The sequence below is a fragment of the Podarcis pityusensis genome, assembly GCF_964106645.2.
Source record: "Podarcis pityusensis genome assembly, chromosome: 4".
Lineage (NCBI taxonomy): Eukaryota > Metazoa > Chordata > Lepidosauria > Squamata > Lacertidae > Podarcis > Podarcis pityusensis.
Window position 1 is genome coordinate 59,134,471 of NC_138027.1, and position 16,734 is coordinate 59,151,204.

Genomic DNA, 16,734 nt, shown 5'->3' on the forward strand with positions numbered 1-16,734 from the left:
TCCATAACTGTGACAACTAGAAGGGGAAATTGTAATCTAATTTGAAACTAATTTGTCCTAAATTTAGCATGGGATATGGGCCTCTACTAATGCTGATCTGGTGCCACTGAACTTCAGGGATGTTGGTCTGCTGATGTGTAAATAAGGGCTTGCATCCCGTACATCAGGTGTGGAAAGCCCTTTTCTGTAGAAGACCACATTGGCTTGGGGACAATCTGTTGAAGGCCACTTGCTTGAGGTGGGTGAGGCTGCAGCCAGTGGTGGGCAGGGCCAAAGTCAGAACCAAAGTGGAAGAGGCACCCCCTTCTCACCTTTTCTATCACCCACCTCTTTCTTCCTTCCACCCTCTTTCTTCCTTCCATTTCCCCTTCCTTGGCACCCTCATGAAATTAGTTGGCACTTGGGCTGCAGGCTGTCCTCTTCTGCCATGGGTGAAAGTGCTACATGAAGGGGGTCCAACTGAAATGGGTAAAATCCATGAACCAGTGTTGTTGAAATTATCAAAGCACAAGGGTTTAACAATGCACTTAATTTGCATTATTTCAGAGGTCTTAAAAACAAGCTGAACTTTCTCTGAACTGTGGCTCTTTCAGTGGAAGTAAGTTCCATTCATCTATTTCTAAATGAATGTGTTTATGATGGGACACCAGATTGTAAAGGAACTACTTACTTCAAAGCAGTTCTGTAGGTTTAAAAATTTAAGAGTAGTCTTGATTATGGATTGCAGACACAGCTATGCTTCCCCTGCTGCAGTGTTCTATTGCAGATGTCCAGAGAGGAGACAGATGCCCAGAAGGATATATATGGACACAACAAAGATGGGAGAGAAGACAGGTTTTGAATACATGAGTAGTAGAATATTGTCATTTGAATGACAAAAGGAAGTACAGGAAATATGAGACTCTGGTAGCTCAAGAAGGCCTTGTGCAGTTGAGTACCAAAGGGGGATATGGCTTCAAATAGTCATGCAGGGTATCAAATGAGATGAAGAGCCAAATTCTTTACCCATAATATTGCACAAAAATGACAAGGTTACCTGAATTTTAAGCCATACCAGCCAGCCAACCAACCAACCATAATTACTGCTAGATGTTCCTGTTAGCATCACTAAGAAAAAACAGTAGGCATTATATACTGCCCCCCCCTCCAGGGTGGTATTAATAGTACTTGGTGAGGATGCAGTTTAGATCAGGAAAACAGTGTAGGGGGGCAAAAGAACGTTCATGCAATGCTGCTGCTCTGGTCAAAACAGAAGCCCCTGTCAGTTAGGTTGCGATTCACTATCAGTTGAAATCTAAGGCCCAAAACTCAAGGGATCTAAAACATCCAATAATCAAGCCAGATTAAGATTGGTTGGCGCCATTTTAGGGGGTGCACAAGAAAACATGACTGTTTATAGAACAGAGATGCATAAGTCTGGTTAAAGGAACCAACATCTGGTGTCTATGATGCCAGCACTAACGTCCATTTTTCAGCCATTTTATTCATCCTTCTATATCACCGCAATGACCATGTGAGGTAGGTTAGGCTACCCAAGGCAGGAAGTGTGCAAAGACAGTGATACTGTGTTAAGTGAACATGGTTAGAGTACTTTCTTTTTGTATTTTCTCCTAGTGGTGGTGGCAGCTTGGGAAAGGGCATTCTCTGTGGCAGCCCCTAAATTGTGGAACTCCCTTTCCACCTTCATAATGCAGCTTTCAGCAAATGCTGAAGATGCAGGTGTTTTTTTTTTACCATGGCTTCTGACATTTGATATGTATGTTTTCCAGACCCACCTTCTTTTTGTAAGTTGCTTTAAAAAACCTTAAGTTATTGTAACCTGTCCTGAGAGCTTTGGGTATTATCATTGTAATGATATCTAATTATTATTATTGTCATCAAGGTTGGCAAAAAAAAACCTGTTTTCAGCTGGCTGCATTGTTAAATGGCATGTGCTGAGGTGTTGTAATTTTGTTGTTGTTGTAAAACTTACGACATTATAAGCATGTTAGTGTTTAGGATACCACAATACTTTTTTGCAGTACCTTATTTCACACATTCAGTTTGAGGGAAGGGGTCCCTATTTTTGGGACTGTACCCCCTTAATCCAGCCATGCCTACAAAGGACAGGGAATGAAACCCTGGAAAGCTGTTGCCAGTGAGTGTAGAACAATTCAGTATAAGGAAGCTTCCTACAAATACCATCTTATTTATTTATACAATCAAGTCAGTCTGCTGCCCTTCATCTGAAGATCTCAGGGTGGTTCACAGCATAAAGATACAAGATAAAAACACAAAATACATAATAAAAACAGGTACAAAGCAAACCAGTAACACCCCCATCCCACAAACACATTTTAAAAAATATAGTATCTTAATCAGCAAAAGGCCTGGTTGAAGAAGAATGTTTATGCCTGGTGCCTAAAGGTGTACAGTTGTACCTCAGGTTAAGAACTTAATTCGTTCTGGAGGTCCGTTCTTAACCTGAAACTGTTCTTAACATGATCTGTTCTTAACCTGTTTTTAACACTTTAGCTAATGGGGTCTCCTGCTGCCACTGCACCACCGCTGCACAATTTCTGTTCTCATCGTGAAGCAAAGTGCTTAACCTGAGGTACTATTTCTGGATTAGTGAAGTCTGTAACCTGAAGCATCTGTAACCTGAAGCATCTGTAACCTGAGGTACCACTGTATAATGAAGGAATAAAAAGGCCCATTCTAGTGCTGCCACTCTCCGAACCTCTCATGGAGGAGACACACAATGAAGGGCCTCAGATGATCATTGCAGGCCGGGTCTGGGTTGGTTCATATGGGGAAAGGTGGTCCTTGAGGTTTTGTGATCCTGAGCTGTTGTAAGGTTTTATGGGTCAGAACCAGCACTTTTAATTGGGCCCAGAAGCAAATTGGCAGCCGACTTCCGGGGTGGCGCCATCGGTAATGGCGGATTCCCTCTGAACTGGAGGGACCAGCTCCACAGGAAACGGGTCTTTTCCACTACGGCGAAGCGGGGACCCTTTCAAAAATCACAGGCGGATGAAGCCTGTGACCATGGGACTCGGCGGGCACCTTTAGCGCCCCCCCAACCCGCAAATGAACCCACTAACGGGCTCCGGAGCGAAGAGGGGGAAGTGGCGCGGTGCTGAGAGTCAATTGCTTCTTCCGTGGAGCGAAGCCGCACAGCCGTTGCCGGAGAGCGCTGCCTTTTTCCTGGGACAATTTGGCTTTTAAAACAATCACCCGTGAGTACTTAAATTTCGGACAATTGGACTCTAAATAAGGATTTGCGAGTAGAAAGGAAAATTGGACTTAGAAGTTTATTTCAATTTGGCACTGAAACCGGAAGGTCTAAACAGGAAGTCAGCCTTCCGTTTCTTTGTAGATAGATTAAAGCAAAGACATGGCAAACTAGAGTTCAGAAAATCGCTTGTAAAGGATTAAATTTCATCATTTAAAATTGTTGAACCCCCTTCGGAAGCAGGAGAAGAGGGGGGATTTTCTTTTCTGGACTGTTTAAACCTGCAGAAGTGAGTGTAAAGCAAAGTAACTTTCCACCGTCTTGATCCTGGAGCGGGGTGTCAGGACTGACGTTTTTTGAAGCTCACTGACCAGAGACAAACATTTTTGACAGATAGCTAAAAGAAGAGAAACATAGTGATTCCATTGTTCCCTTTCGCACTTTAAAGGAACAAATATTGACAAAATATCTGAAAAAGGAAACTTTGTTGTTAGATCTGTCTTTAAAAGAAAAGAACAAATAGAATTTTTTCCCCTAGAGGGAGCCTGTGAAACTGTAACCAATTCTGAATCGGGGAGCTTGCAGCTGCTACAGATTACGATCGTGGGAATAGACTTCTGACCTTCAGGACAATGTATTCAGAAGCTCTGCTGTGTGCTTTCTGTAAAACAAGTGCCCTACTGGAACAGCTACATGAGAAGACGGACTTGATGACTGATGCGATCAGAAATTTTGGACAGGCGGTGAGAAATTATATAGAGCCCACCCAGGAATCAAATCAGGAGTGTGCCCTGACAGAACAGATGAGGGAAGAGGATATTGCTGAATCTTGGGCGCCAGAGATGGAGGGAGCTGTGGCCCAGCAGGAACATGAGTTCTTGGATTTGACAAATGAACTTGGAAAAAGCCAGATTTGGAAAGATAAAGTTTGGTTTGGTTTGGAAATGGGGGGTTGGATAGACCCCCCTATGTAGGGATGTTTGGACTTTTCAAGTCTGGCAATAGGCCGTGAGATGTTTGGGGTTGTGGGGGCTCTTAATTTTGGAGGGACTTTGAAACATGTTCTTAAATACCACATGGAGTTTAGTGTGGACTATGGAAAAGAGGCTGATTTGTCGAGAAGGGTCAAAAACATTGTCAAGCTGGAGTTCCCACGAGTGAAAGGAGCAGGAGACAAAGGAAAATACAGCTATAAATATGAAGAAGAGCCGCGGAAGGGACATGGAAGGGACTTAAGGGCCTCGGACATAAGATTACCAGGTTAATGAGCTAGATTGATGGGATAGAAAGGACTGACAAAACCCGGGACCAGGAGGAAGAGACGCTGGATGAAGATTGGATTGTTTTTTATTGTTTTTATTAGGACTGTTTTATAAAATTGATGAATGTTAGAAAAATGTTGGAACGAAATTATTTGGCTTTAGCAAAAATGTTTAAAGAATTATGTAAGAATATTATGGTTATGAGAAATTGGTAAAAATAAGATCAAAGTCTTAAGCTTTAAGGTTTTTTAGAGTAAGATAAGATTAAAATAGATTAAGGTAATGTAATGGCAGAATATTATGAAATATGGAAAGGATTTGCTGCGACAATTAACAACTAGGATACAAAAAAAAGGGAGGAGGAGGAGGTCAAAGAAAGAAGGTAATGACAGTTAAGGATTTAAGAATGTTGGATTTGTTTTTAAATGTTTGTGGTATATTTTTGTCCTTTGATCGTGTTGTGCTATTTTTTGATTTTGATTTCTATTAATTTGTATTGTTTGATTGTGGTTTGTTTTTTCTTTGTTTTTTCTCTCTCTTTTTCTTTTTTGTTTTCTTTTGTAATTCTAAAATTTTCAATAAATATCATTAAAAAAAAAAAAAAAAAACAACCAGAAGCAAATTGGCAGCCAGTGCAATCAGGTCAGAATTGGTGTAATATGTTTAAACTGTCTTGCCCTTGTGAGCAACTTGGTTAGCTGGCAAATTCTGCACCAGCTGAAGTTTCTGAACCATATAACACATTGCACTAATCTAACCTAGAGGTTACCAGAGCATAGACAATAGTAGTTGGGCTGTCCCTGGCCAGATAGGGGCATAGGTGGGCCACCAGCCTAAGCTGATAGAAGGCACACTCACAATAATTATACTACACAGCTTTTGTAGAGTGTATCTTTCAGACTGTAGGAGAGAGATACAGGTTTGTGGTAGGGGTTGATCCTTGACACCTGGGTCAAAAATCTAGCCTTCAGCCTACACCCATCAAAGCTCTTCAGCCAGCTGAAACACCTCATCATCCAGCACCTCTTTCAGCGCTGTTTTTCTATCTCACATACCCTTCCTCAGTTTTCTCTCCCTGGTCTCTTCCATCTATTCCTGCAGCTCCCAGCTCCCTATCACTAAATCCTTTCTCACGTGCCTTTTCATGCTCTGCAACATCCTCCCACCTAATCATCCCAGACAATTAGCCCTGCCATCTTTCCTTTCTGATTCCAGGCCACAACCATGTCATATCCCGGCAGTAAATGCTGGCAATTTGCAAGCTCCGCAAGGCCACTCTGCTCTTCTTCACTTGACACAGTCCTTGACACTTGGGATGCATAGAGGGAAATGAGAGTATGATGAAAGAAGCATTTGCCCAGGCCATGCAGAAGCAGCCTTGGTGAATCAGCTCAGTCTTTTTTATTGACTCATATCGGTTTTGAAAAAACTATGTTTTGAGGGAATTTCACAGGATACTATAAAATTGGGTGCAGCAATCTCCCACCAAATCTACTTATTTAATAAAGCATATTTATTTTCTGTCTCTCACTGAAGTCCTGATGCATATTTTCCCCCACTGATGACAATGCAGCCTCACCAGGAAGAAATAGCAAGAATTAAAACTGACCAATAGGCAGCTAATCTCACAGTTGTGGGTTCAAGTCCCACACTGGGCAAAAGATTCCCACATTGAAGGGGGTTAGATTTGCTGGTCCCTTCCTACTCCACAATGCTATGATCTCATGTGTCAAATGGGATCCAATATGATCCAATAAATGTGCTTAGGATAAGGAAGCAGTCCAACAGATGGTACATTCCAGTGCAGGCAAGTTGCACGATCAAGGCTTCTAAAACCAGTGGACTCCAGTGGTCTATTAGAGAAGCTAACAATCTCATCCACAACTAAGAAAGAACTCCAACAGCCACAATTCTAAACATATGGAAGGCAACAATATTCACAGGAACAAGAGGTTCAAGCCCTATCTGTGTGATTTACTTTGCAGGTACAACATATGCTAGGATTTGTTTCCTTGTTTATTTGAGCAAGTATTTTTACATTGCCCTTCATTTAAAAATCTGAGGGAGTTTTGCAGTACATAACAATAAAATGGCACATTAAAAGCCAACACATATAGTAAAAGCAGTAACAACTACAGAAGACGGACAAATCTCAATAGTACTGGAATCAATGACCAGCAAAGGTCTGAGTGAACCAGTAGGTTTTCAGAAGCAGGACTGGGACTGGCCTTGGGATAAATAGCAGCCTGGGTGTGGTGTGCCTTCAATGTCCAACCCCCCCCCCCACAGCCATGGTCAGCTTTACAAGGCCACCCAGAGGGTTTATGGGGCTCGGTACTGGTGTGATGTTGGGATCCCTGCTGATGCCCCCTGCAAGGACCCATGCATGTGTGCACAAATGTGGGAGTCTACATACAAGAATTACTGCATGCACAAGCTGCAAATTCTCACCTGCAGATCTTCCTTGCCCTGGGATCAAGCAGAATGACAGATGTGCTTCATTATTTTTTTTTATTACATGGGAGTAAGGGAATAGGGATTAGGTTATACTTCTCCTGCCTGAGTACCTCCTCCAAATTCCAACCTCCTTGTGGCAGAGATTTTTTCTGCTTCCTGGGGCTCAGTCTCACATGTCTTCTGGTTCTGGGCTGCTGTTTGCCTTCTCCACTACTCACTCAGGAAGGATTATTCCCTTAAGGCCTGGCCTCACAACACTCCTACAGCTTTCCTGTGGCAACTGCCGCAGAAAATTACTCTCTGGTAGCACCTTGCCTTGAAATCTTAGGTGCATTCACTTACCATTGACAGCCAATGTTATGCACAGGACCCGAAGCAGGGGGCCCCTAGCTTTCTGCATGCATGGGGCAATTGCCCCATGCTCTGAGCTGTCCTGTGGCTTTCTAGTGCTGCCAAGTTGTATGGCTTGTGCAGAATTGCAAAACATATCAGTGTAGCAGGCCTACTTCCAGACTTTCCCCCAACAATATTTGTGAAAGGGCCCAGACTCAACTTCCTATTTGCTGTTCTGCTTTCAATGAACTCTTGCACCAGTTCTAGAAGCCAGGGCTGACCCAAAGCATTTTGCCCATGCCCTGATGTCAATGTCACCCACCCCACAGATCTAGGTTCTCACCCAGTCCCCTCCCTGCCCCCACACTGCTGCCACCCTGTCAACACAACTGTATCTTCACCTGTGACTGCCCCCATGACACAGTGGCAGTGGTGATGATGCAGTGGATGTCGGGTCAAGGACAATGATGCCTTGTCGGTGCAGGAAGCCCCAGCAGGGCTGGCAGCAATGCAACAGCAGGGGTTGGATCCCCTGCCTGAAATGGCTTCACCTGACCTCATGCATGAGCTGCCCCTGCTAGGATCCCAATGAAGTCTCTGCCATGTGGTATGGTGGCTCTCAAATATTGAATCTCATGGGTTTTTAGGACAACATTCTTCATTTTGTTCAGCAGGCACACAATGTGGGGGCTGCTATAAGTTCTCTGCCAGCTCTAAACATTCCCTCCTCAGCTACAAGAAGCAGGCCCTCTTTTGGAGTAGTATAACAAGCCTTAAAGGAACAATATATCATATACTACAGCCCTCTATGCTGTACTTTCTTCAGTCTTCTTCCCTTTTTGTTTTTCAACTTTGAACATTACCATTGCCCCAAAATATAGAACTGTAGCAACCATGTGGCCAAGCCAGCCTTGTTTTACTGTTAATTTTGTTTGTTTTGTAGCCATTCCTATCTTTTGGTAAGCTTTATTTGTTTTAGAGTATCTGTTTTGATATCTGTAAAAATAATGGAGAAAAGCTATAAACAAAAAAGGTATCCAGCTGACCTCTTACAGCTTACGTCTTGATTTTATTTGTCACTTATATAGTGCTTATAACATTTATAGTATTTGAAGTGCTAAGTGCTTGGTAACCTTGCCTCAAAGTAAAGCTGTGTTCCACGTCTTTTTGCCTAGCACAAATAACATCAAAGTGGAAATTGGAAAAGAAAAACACATTAAAGCTAACTGAAGGAAGATCATTTTTGTAGTCGGTAGCCAAACAACTTTGAGAAAAAGGCCACTTGCATTTTGCCACCCTGGCTCCAAAAGCTCAAAGAAGTTGGCCCCTGCTTTATTTTAGGGGGGAGAAGGTTCCATGAGCTAGGTGCCCTAACAGAAAGGGCATTTCGGGGAGCCATTGCTCCTCTCATGAAACACCCACTTAACATGAGGCCCATTAAAAGTCTTGAGCAGCATTGAGCTGAACTGAAGCACTTAGCATGAGAGTATAAACATTTTGTTTGTTTGAAAATGCTACAGTCCTCTTGCAGAACTGCCTGCGTAGGATCAGGACATTTCCTTTGATTTCAGTGGAACTTCATTCCAATTCTGGATTAGCAGTCTCTGCTGGATTTGCCTTCTTTGGAGCAACATGCAGGGATTGGGGCCTACTTGATTCTCTCTTCGTTCAAACATGGAACATAACTTAACCAAAAGGAAACACGGGCCAATTGTTTCCCCGCTCAGGCCAAGAGCCCTTTCGACAAAAATCAAAAGCCCTAACGAGGAAACACACAGCTAGTTCTATGCTTTATTCCGAAGAGGACCATCTCTTGTTTCCCCCCGCCTTCCATATTGGCCGCCCCTGTCTCCCCCTGCAGTTCCTGTGCCCTTTCTGGTTGCCTGCCTCTCTCTCTGTCTCGTGAAACTGACTAAGCTTGGCGCTGCCAGGCTTTGCATGTTCGTCAGTTTCACTCGGTGGCCACCAGCACAGGCGGTGCGGCAGGGAAACACAAAGCGGGGAAGGGAGGAGGGAGAGAGAGAGAGAGAGAGAGAGGCAGGGAGCGAGCGAGCGAGAGGAAACAACAGCCGGGGGGGGGGGAGGAGGAAGAAGAAGAAGAAGGGGAGGAGGGAGGAAGTAGGAAGGAAGGAAGGGGGGGGGGTCATCTGGCATCGCTGAGCAAAGGGGAAGAGCTGGCTGCGAGCCGGGAGGTTTATCACCTCGCCCTTGGTTGCGCTGGAGAGGAGGCTGAGAAAAGTTGAGCCTTCCTGCCCGCCCTTCTCCTTCCCCTAAGCCTCGAGACGCGAGCGAAGGCAGCCTCCTCCAGCTAGCCGCATGTCGGCGGCAACTCTCCGCCACGAAACGACTGGCTGATCCCCCCTCTGCTGAGAATAGCGTTTAACCGTTCATGCATCATGTGTGTCAAATAAATGCCTGATTGAGGCCCTCAGCGGAGGAATTAGCCTGCCTTGCGCTGCAAATGCACAAGAGGAAGGAAAGTGCTGAGGCATCCTTGCCTCGCTGTTTAGCCACGTTCACGCCAGGCTTTCTGATTGCTCCGGTGCTGTCGCGGATTTTCTTTTTCTCACTCCCGCAGACGCATTTTTTCTCTCCCCCCACCTCCCCCGCAGAAGAGGGTGGGAGAGGAGAGAGAGAGAGAAAGGGAGGGAGGGAGGCAGCTGGGTCACAGGAGCGTCAAACGAGGCTGAGAGACAAGCTCCGACGGAGCGCTCAGTTTAATTAAACCAAACAGCATTCCCGAACACTGCTCTCGGAGTCGGAACATTCAGCGCTCAACCAGCCCCCGGGTTTTTGTTTGCTTGTTTTACCTCCTCATCCTAACCGTTTGGATGAAAGGTCCCCTTGATCTGAATGAGAGCGGTTTCCGACTGCATCTGTTTCGGGTTTGGATGCAATCCTTGGCCAAATGCCCTTGGCTGGACCCTATAGGTTTCAGACTCATGACGCAGGCAAACCCTCGCGTTTTAGGTTACGTCTGGTTCAGGTCACGGAGAAGTCGCCGGGACGCAAAGCAGCTTTAATTCTGGACAGGGTTGTGGGTCTCTAGCCGATGGGCAGACACCAAGAAAAAGGAAGGAAGAGGTGGACGTGGACACTTCCTTCTCCCACCTCGACCTGAGCTGTTCCCGAGGGGAACCCGAGGACCAGGACTCGCTGGGGCTCCTCCTTGGCTTTCTAGGCCACCGCTATCTAATGCAACAGACTTCAGGCCTCCATCTCTGATGCCCCAATAAAGGTCAATGAGGGTGGAGCCACTGAGTTGAAAGAGGCGTTTGTGTAGCCCCCAGCCCCAACAACAGGGACACAGGAAACGGCCTTATACCGAGTGAGACCATTGGCCCGCCTAGATTGTGTACAGTGTACACACTGTGTACCTTTACAGTCGAAGCATATCCTTTCCCTCAAATGATTAGGGGCACTGAAGTGTTTTAAAGGTTGCTGGGAATCGTAAAGGGGTACATGGCAGTGCCCAGAATTCACTGAGGGAAAGGATGTATTTGGGGTGTGCTGCAAAGGAACAGAGTTTACGCATCCTCAGGATTGTCATCCACCCTCATTGACAGAGCCGCCGTGCCGCGCCACACACCCACGCGGATTTCAGGCAGGTGATTGAACCTGAAACCTCCTGCATGCACACGAGATGCTCCACCATTGAATTAGGGGCGGCGCTTCTCCTAACATAATAACAATAGCAGTGATTATGATGATACCAGTTCACAGACCTTTGAGATACCGAACACTGAAATTAATGCAAGCGGATGGCGCCCAAAGCCAGAGCTCCTCACCTAGCGAGGTAATTAAGCAGAAAACCTTCCGGCAATGACTGCGCTGTTATCCTCTTTCATCTCTTACGCGAACCTACACATTTTGAGTGGTAGTAATTTATGTCAGCGGGGCATATTTCCAAGCAATGTGCTTAGAATTGGGGTTTGGGGTCTTTATACAGATTGATTCCCCCTACACACACACGCTTAGCATCCTTTCCATGTCCCTGTCCCCTGTGGTAAAGGGATGGATTTTCATTTTGCTTCCCTTCCTATAGTGTTTAGTAGGAGTCGGCACTTGGCTCGTCTCTGGATGGATTAACAGGAGACATAAGGAAGCTCAGTCTGGTGTAGACCTCCTTCAATCACACGTCTTTGAGATTTGATGGACAAGTGAAAGGCTCAGGAGTAGAAGGAAGCGGTGGAAACTGGAAGGAAGCAGAGTTTGGCCAAGCATTAGGAGAACCTATCAGCCAATGCTGCCTGCCTGCCTGCCTGCCTGCCCCCGGAGATGGTGGTTTCTCTCCTTTGCTGAAGAGGCTGGAAAGGACAATGCAATGGCAAGATTTCTGTATTGCGCAGTGTGTGTGGAAATGGCTGAGCTCCAAGGTCCCTTAGGGAAAGGCTGCAGCTTAGTGGCTGAGCGTCTGCTTTGCATGCAGAAGGTCTCAGGTCCAATCCCTGGCATCTCCAAGCAGAGCAAGAAAAGACTCCTTGTCTGAAACCCTGGAGACCCACTACGGTCACGAAGTTGACAATACTAAGCTAGATGGACCAATGGTCAGAGCAGGACAGATGCCTATGAAAGGGCCCTTTCAGAATCTCTCCTCCTGTACTGCCTTTGGCACCCAGGGTTTAACTGGCGCTCGGGTTCCTGAGCTTCCTTCCCCGTCTTTTCTTTCTTTCAGTGCCAGAGTACAGTCAGGGAATTTGAGACGAATTAGATCAACCCAACAGTGCTCCCAGGTCAGAGCGGTGGCGGTGGTAGGCTCCCACTTCTCTGCTTCAGAGACTTAAGTGCCTTCATGGGCCGAGGCCCTCTCCTCTGTTTTGGTTCGTTACCTGTAAACAGCAGGTGAGCCCCCTCCCTTACGGCTACTCCGGCTTCGAGGAGCAGCTCCTGGCCAGCGCACCGAAGGCCTTTCCTTCCCTGGGAGAATTTCCAGTGACAAAATTCACCCGGCTGCAAAATACATCTATTTGATCGTACAAGCATTTTAAGAGGAGAGAGGAGAAAATAAGATAGCGCCAAACTATTTCAAAGTGAACTTAGAAGACAAGATGGAGACGTTTGGGGTGCGTGTGCTGGACCAGAAAGAGAGAGCCAGGGGAAGAGAGGAGGAGGAGGAGGCAGGAAATTGCTTCGGGCTCCTATTTGTGTGTCAAGTTTCAGTCCTCGCTGACATTTCTGGCTGAACGCCACAGTCCTGGAAATGGAAAATCAGGTGGTGCTGAGGGAGGCAAGGAAGGCGAAGTAGAGCGGGGTGTGCGTCTGTGTGTGTGTGGGGGGTGCGCGTTCCGCTGGCAAATGGGGCAGACCACCGCCTCTCCCCTCCCCTCCCCTCCCCTCCCGCGCGCGTCCCTCGGGCAGAGCGGCCGTGGCGATCGTCACTGTGCAGCGGAGGGGATGAATCAAGCAGGCATCTGAGCGGAGCGCGGGCACCTTCCGCAATCCATTCAGGCACTGAAGCGCGTGAAAGGCTGCTGATCGCTGCCATTGTTACACGCGGCCGATGTGGGAACCGGAGCCTCAGCTCTGGCAAAAGATAAATAGCCTCTGACAGCGCCTCCTCGCCAGGGGATCGCCTCCAATTGCACGCGGCGGATGCTCCCAGGTCGGTGTTGCTCTCTTTAATGCACTCAGCAGTCGCTCGTTCCCTTGGCCCCGTCCCTCCCCGCTTACACTTCCCTCCCTCCCCCACTCCCCTCCCCTCCCCTCCCTCCCTCTCTCTCCTCCTCCTCCCGCACCTCCCCCCGCCCTTCAGTGTTTGGAGTCCGGGATCGCCCTGCTACTGCATTCGCTTCACCACAGCGAGGTTTTCGGAGCCGCCGCGATTGATGTTGGCCACCTCCGCGTTCAAAGTCTTACTAGTCATGGAGCCCCCGAAAACCCCAAACAGCTCAAATCCACAAACCCCAATAAGCCGAAAGCCTACTTATTCACAGGAAGGCCCGGTCCGCAAATCCGTTCAGCTAATCCATCAGGTTTGGTGTATATACCAAACACAAGCCCCTTATAAGTCGACGTCTTTCCTAACAATCCTGAACTACGACCCCTGAAACCAGTCGCTTCACACATCTCATTTCGTCTTAATGGTGCTGTGGATCGGAGCTGTTCATTTCCTCTCCTTTTCCTGGGTAGCGGTAGCCTCCGGGGAGCGGGTTAAGGAAAGACCCGAACAGCGCAACCCATTGTTTACATGGAAGTAACTCCCATAGAGTTGAATGGGTCTCACTCGCTGGGCGGTGTGCATAGAACTGCAGGCTCCTGGTGCGCTTTAAAAATGACCCTGGCAAGCGAGGGTTATAATGATTAGGAGTGACCGCAGCCCTCCGTTCGCTCTCTGCTGGAATTAGTGCTGTCCGAGATCGCAGATCCCTATGGATTGGCAACGGAAATCGATCGCCTTCCTGACGGTGCGAGGGGAGGGTGAGCAGGGCTTGTAGAAAGGATAAGAGGTTTCCCAGAGGCATCCTGGACACATAAACGTCTTTTTTTTTTGCCTGAGCGGACATCTCGATCCGCCTCCCAGTTGAGCTGGAGCCCAACAAGTCAGCCCACCTTTACAAAGAATGGAAGGGGCCCCCGCGATTTTAGACTAAGTAGAGTCCCTTGGAAGGCAGGAAGCGAGCAGAAGTCCAGCCCAGCTCCAGGCTGAAACAGCTGGGGCTTCCTCCTTCCAAGCAAGCGCGTTCGGGATGACGTGTTGCCTTAAACACGGTTGTGGAAAGAGACGGGCCTTCCCATCAGCGTCCTGTCCAGCCATCTTGGCTATATATAGCAGCTTCCTTCCAAAGCCAGGAGACTGAATGCAACTTTATCGGAGTATCGTGCCCGGCCTCATGTGGAGCAATGCTTTGGGAGTGCGCGCAGAACACGCCCCCCCCCGCTCCATATTTTGCCTTCCAATTGGTGCAGCCTTGCAGCCTTTCCTGAGACCTGGGCATTGGCCCACACTGATATTTCGCTAAGCAGTTTGGCCCACAGGAAGCAACAGCTCCCTCTGCATGCAGCAGCCCTTGCACCTAAAGTGGCAAAAGACCCGCAGTCTTACTTGCGAGGTAAGCCTCTTTGAACTCTGTAAGGCTTACTCCCAAGTACTGGAATTGCAGTGCGCAATGAAACCGACTTCCCAGGGTGTTTAGTGATCGGCCAGGCAGCACCCTTGAGCCGGAAGTGAAAAGTCCCATTTAAACTGGAGCAAAACCCACTAAATAGGCTCGAACTGGGAGTAAGGCACAGTAGACACTCTCTCTCCCTCTCTCTCTCTGTGTGCTCATCCATACTGTCTTTTAGTGTAGATAGCAAGCTTCATGTACCTCCATTAGTTCTCCGTTGTCCATATCATGCTCCCCTCCAGACTACTGCCTTCCCTCCCTCAATCCGGATTTTCTCATACCAAGAATGCTCCGAAAAGAAGGCTATGAGAAAATCCAGACTGAGGGATGGGAAAGTGTGAAAAGGCAGTCTGCTGGAGGGGAACACGATACGGACTAGGAAGCTTGCTATCCACGTTAAAGGGCATTGTGGATGAGCCCTAGGCTTGCATCTGAGTAAACGTCCATAGGGTTAAGGCGGTTGATAGGAAGAGTTCCAAGTAACTCATTAAGTGTCAGCGGCTCTGTAAGCCTAGGAGAAGGACTCGCCTTTAGGGCAAGAACTCCGGCTGAACTCGTTTGCGGATGGCACTCCGGCGCCGTCCTGGTCTCGCTTTCTTCCTGGCTGCAGCGCGCTCGCAGGCAGCCGTTTCATGTCTGGCCACAGACGAGTCAAGCGGGAGGCTCCCGGAGAAAATCCTATCCTCAGGCTTTTCCTGTTGAGGGAACTTGGAGGGGCGCAGCAGAGGCGAGTCTTGCAGCGGACCTGAAGCAGAGCGGTGGGAAGAAGGCTCGGAAGAAAACCGGTTCCCCTTCCCAGCCTGTAGTCCCCGACTCCTCGGCAGGGGAGGAGGAGGGAGGGAGGGAGGGAGGGAGGGATGTAATGACAGGCAGGCCGCCAGCCTCTCCTCCCCCTCCTGTGCATAATCGGGCTGCTAAATGTCACCGTCAGGACTGGCGGTGGGTGCTGGGGCTCGTGCTCGAGGGACCGCCGTCTCTGACCTGGAATGAGTTCCTTTTTATTACCTCCACCCTTTCCAAATAATAATCATAATCCTCACAAGACACGCTAGTTTCAGAAGAAATTTATTTCAAGAGAACGAAGCCATATCTTAATACAGGGTTACTTCGAAGTACATACAATACGTGAAACTCCTTGTTCAGAGCATTCGTTAGTTTAGAATTAACCTTGCCTACTCCGCGGTGACCCTCCAGACGCCGCTACAGCTCCCATCATCTCTGACCATTGGTTATGCTGGCTACGGCTGAAGCCCAAAAGCAACTGGAGGGTCACCGGTCCACCATCCTTCCTCTCCTTCGGGAGTTAAAGGCTCTGTTAAATGGCCCTCAAGCAGAGAGGGATCTTTCCACGGCCCGGAACCAGAGTTCCAGTTAAATGGCAATGTCAGGGATCGAACACGCAAAGAACCTGTAAGCCGCCTTGAGTTCCATCCAGGAAAGAAGAGGGGTATCAGTAACAACAAGTGTTTTACCGCTCATTATGCCGTCTCCCTTTAGGAAGTCTCCCTGGGCGCAATGGGACTTGCTATTCCTGCTAACTAAGCCTGGGAGATCCTAATACAGTACGTATTCAGAAATGAGGGGTCTGGCTGCTCAGCGCTGAGACGAAAACACTCTGCGCTTGGTTTCAAATACAGTATCCTAGGGTTGAGTCCTGGCACCGGAAGCACGTTGTGGGACTTTGACGTTGCCAGACCAGGCTCCCTGTGTGGCCCCTGTGCAAGCCCCACCCCACCCCTCCTTTCCTCAGCATGCTTTGTTCTGTGGCGTCAGTGAGCAGGCTGAGCTACCGGTCTTTATTTTTTAAGCAGGCTAGTAAAAATATTTATCTTGTTTCAATGTGATCTAATGCTGTCTGGTGGTCTCTTCCACGATTGTTTCCCGTGCAGTCCCGGTAAGAGCACAGCCTTCTCTCTCTTGACTGCAACCCAGTCCTACCGATGTCTTGTGTCTCCCGGTGTTTGGGGGGGGGGGGTTGGCTGCGGGGAGAGCTTGGCCCAGGAATGGGCGAGCTGCCCTTGGAAAGGAGACGGAGACTCGCAGCCAGAAAGAAAAAGGGAAGGGAAGGGAGAAAGGGAGAGCGCCCGCGCCTTGCTTGTTCCCAGTGAGTCATCCTTTGCAGCGGAGCCGCGTTTGCAGGTGCAGCCAAGCTGGGCGCTACCTGCTCAGAGGAGGCAGGAGGCTTTGGCGGGGTGCAGGGAAGCTGTCTCCAGCCAGACCTCCAGCTTCTTCCGCTTGCCGCGGAGGGGTTTTTTCAGGCCAAGTCCCCACCTCCCACCCCTGAACTCGAGAAAGCGGTTTTTGGCAAGGCTTCATCCTCGACACTACGTGCTTCGGGCGCTCTGCGCCCCAGAGAATCCAG

General features: G+C 48.1%; 2 long non-coding RNA genes across 4 annotated transcripts in view; one reads left to right on the plus strand and one right to left on the minus strand.

Annotated features, from left to right (window-relative positions):
* LOC308476648 overlaps positions 1-16,734 on the plus strand; it is a 78,867-nt gene that overhangs the window by 12,751 nt on the left and 49,382 nt on the right. Inside the window, exon 1 of one of the 2 annotated variants that reach the window (XR_013986027.1) lies at positions 12,570-12,868. The exons of the other annotated variant lie outside the window; for it this stretch is intronic. This is a non-coding gene — a long non-coding RNA (uncharacterized lncRNA). Of the gene's footprint in view, positions 1-12,569; positions 12,869-16,734 lie in introns of those variants that run through there. 2 annotated transcript variants of the gene reach the window in all.
* LOC308476650 overlaps positions 1-16,734 on the minus strand; it is a 60,361-nt gene that overhangs the window by 9,396 nt on the left and 34,231 nt on the right. Inside the window, exon 3 of one of the 2 annotated variants that reach the window (XR_013986031.1) lies at positions 671-757. The exons of the other annotated variant lie outside the window; for it this stretch is intronic. This is a non-coding gene — a long non-coding RNA (uncharacterized lncRNA). The remainder of the gene's footprint in view (positions 1-670; positions 758-16,734) is intronic. 2 annotated transcript variants of the gene reach the window in all.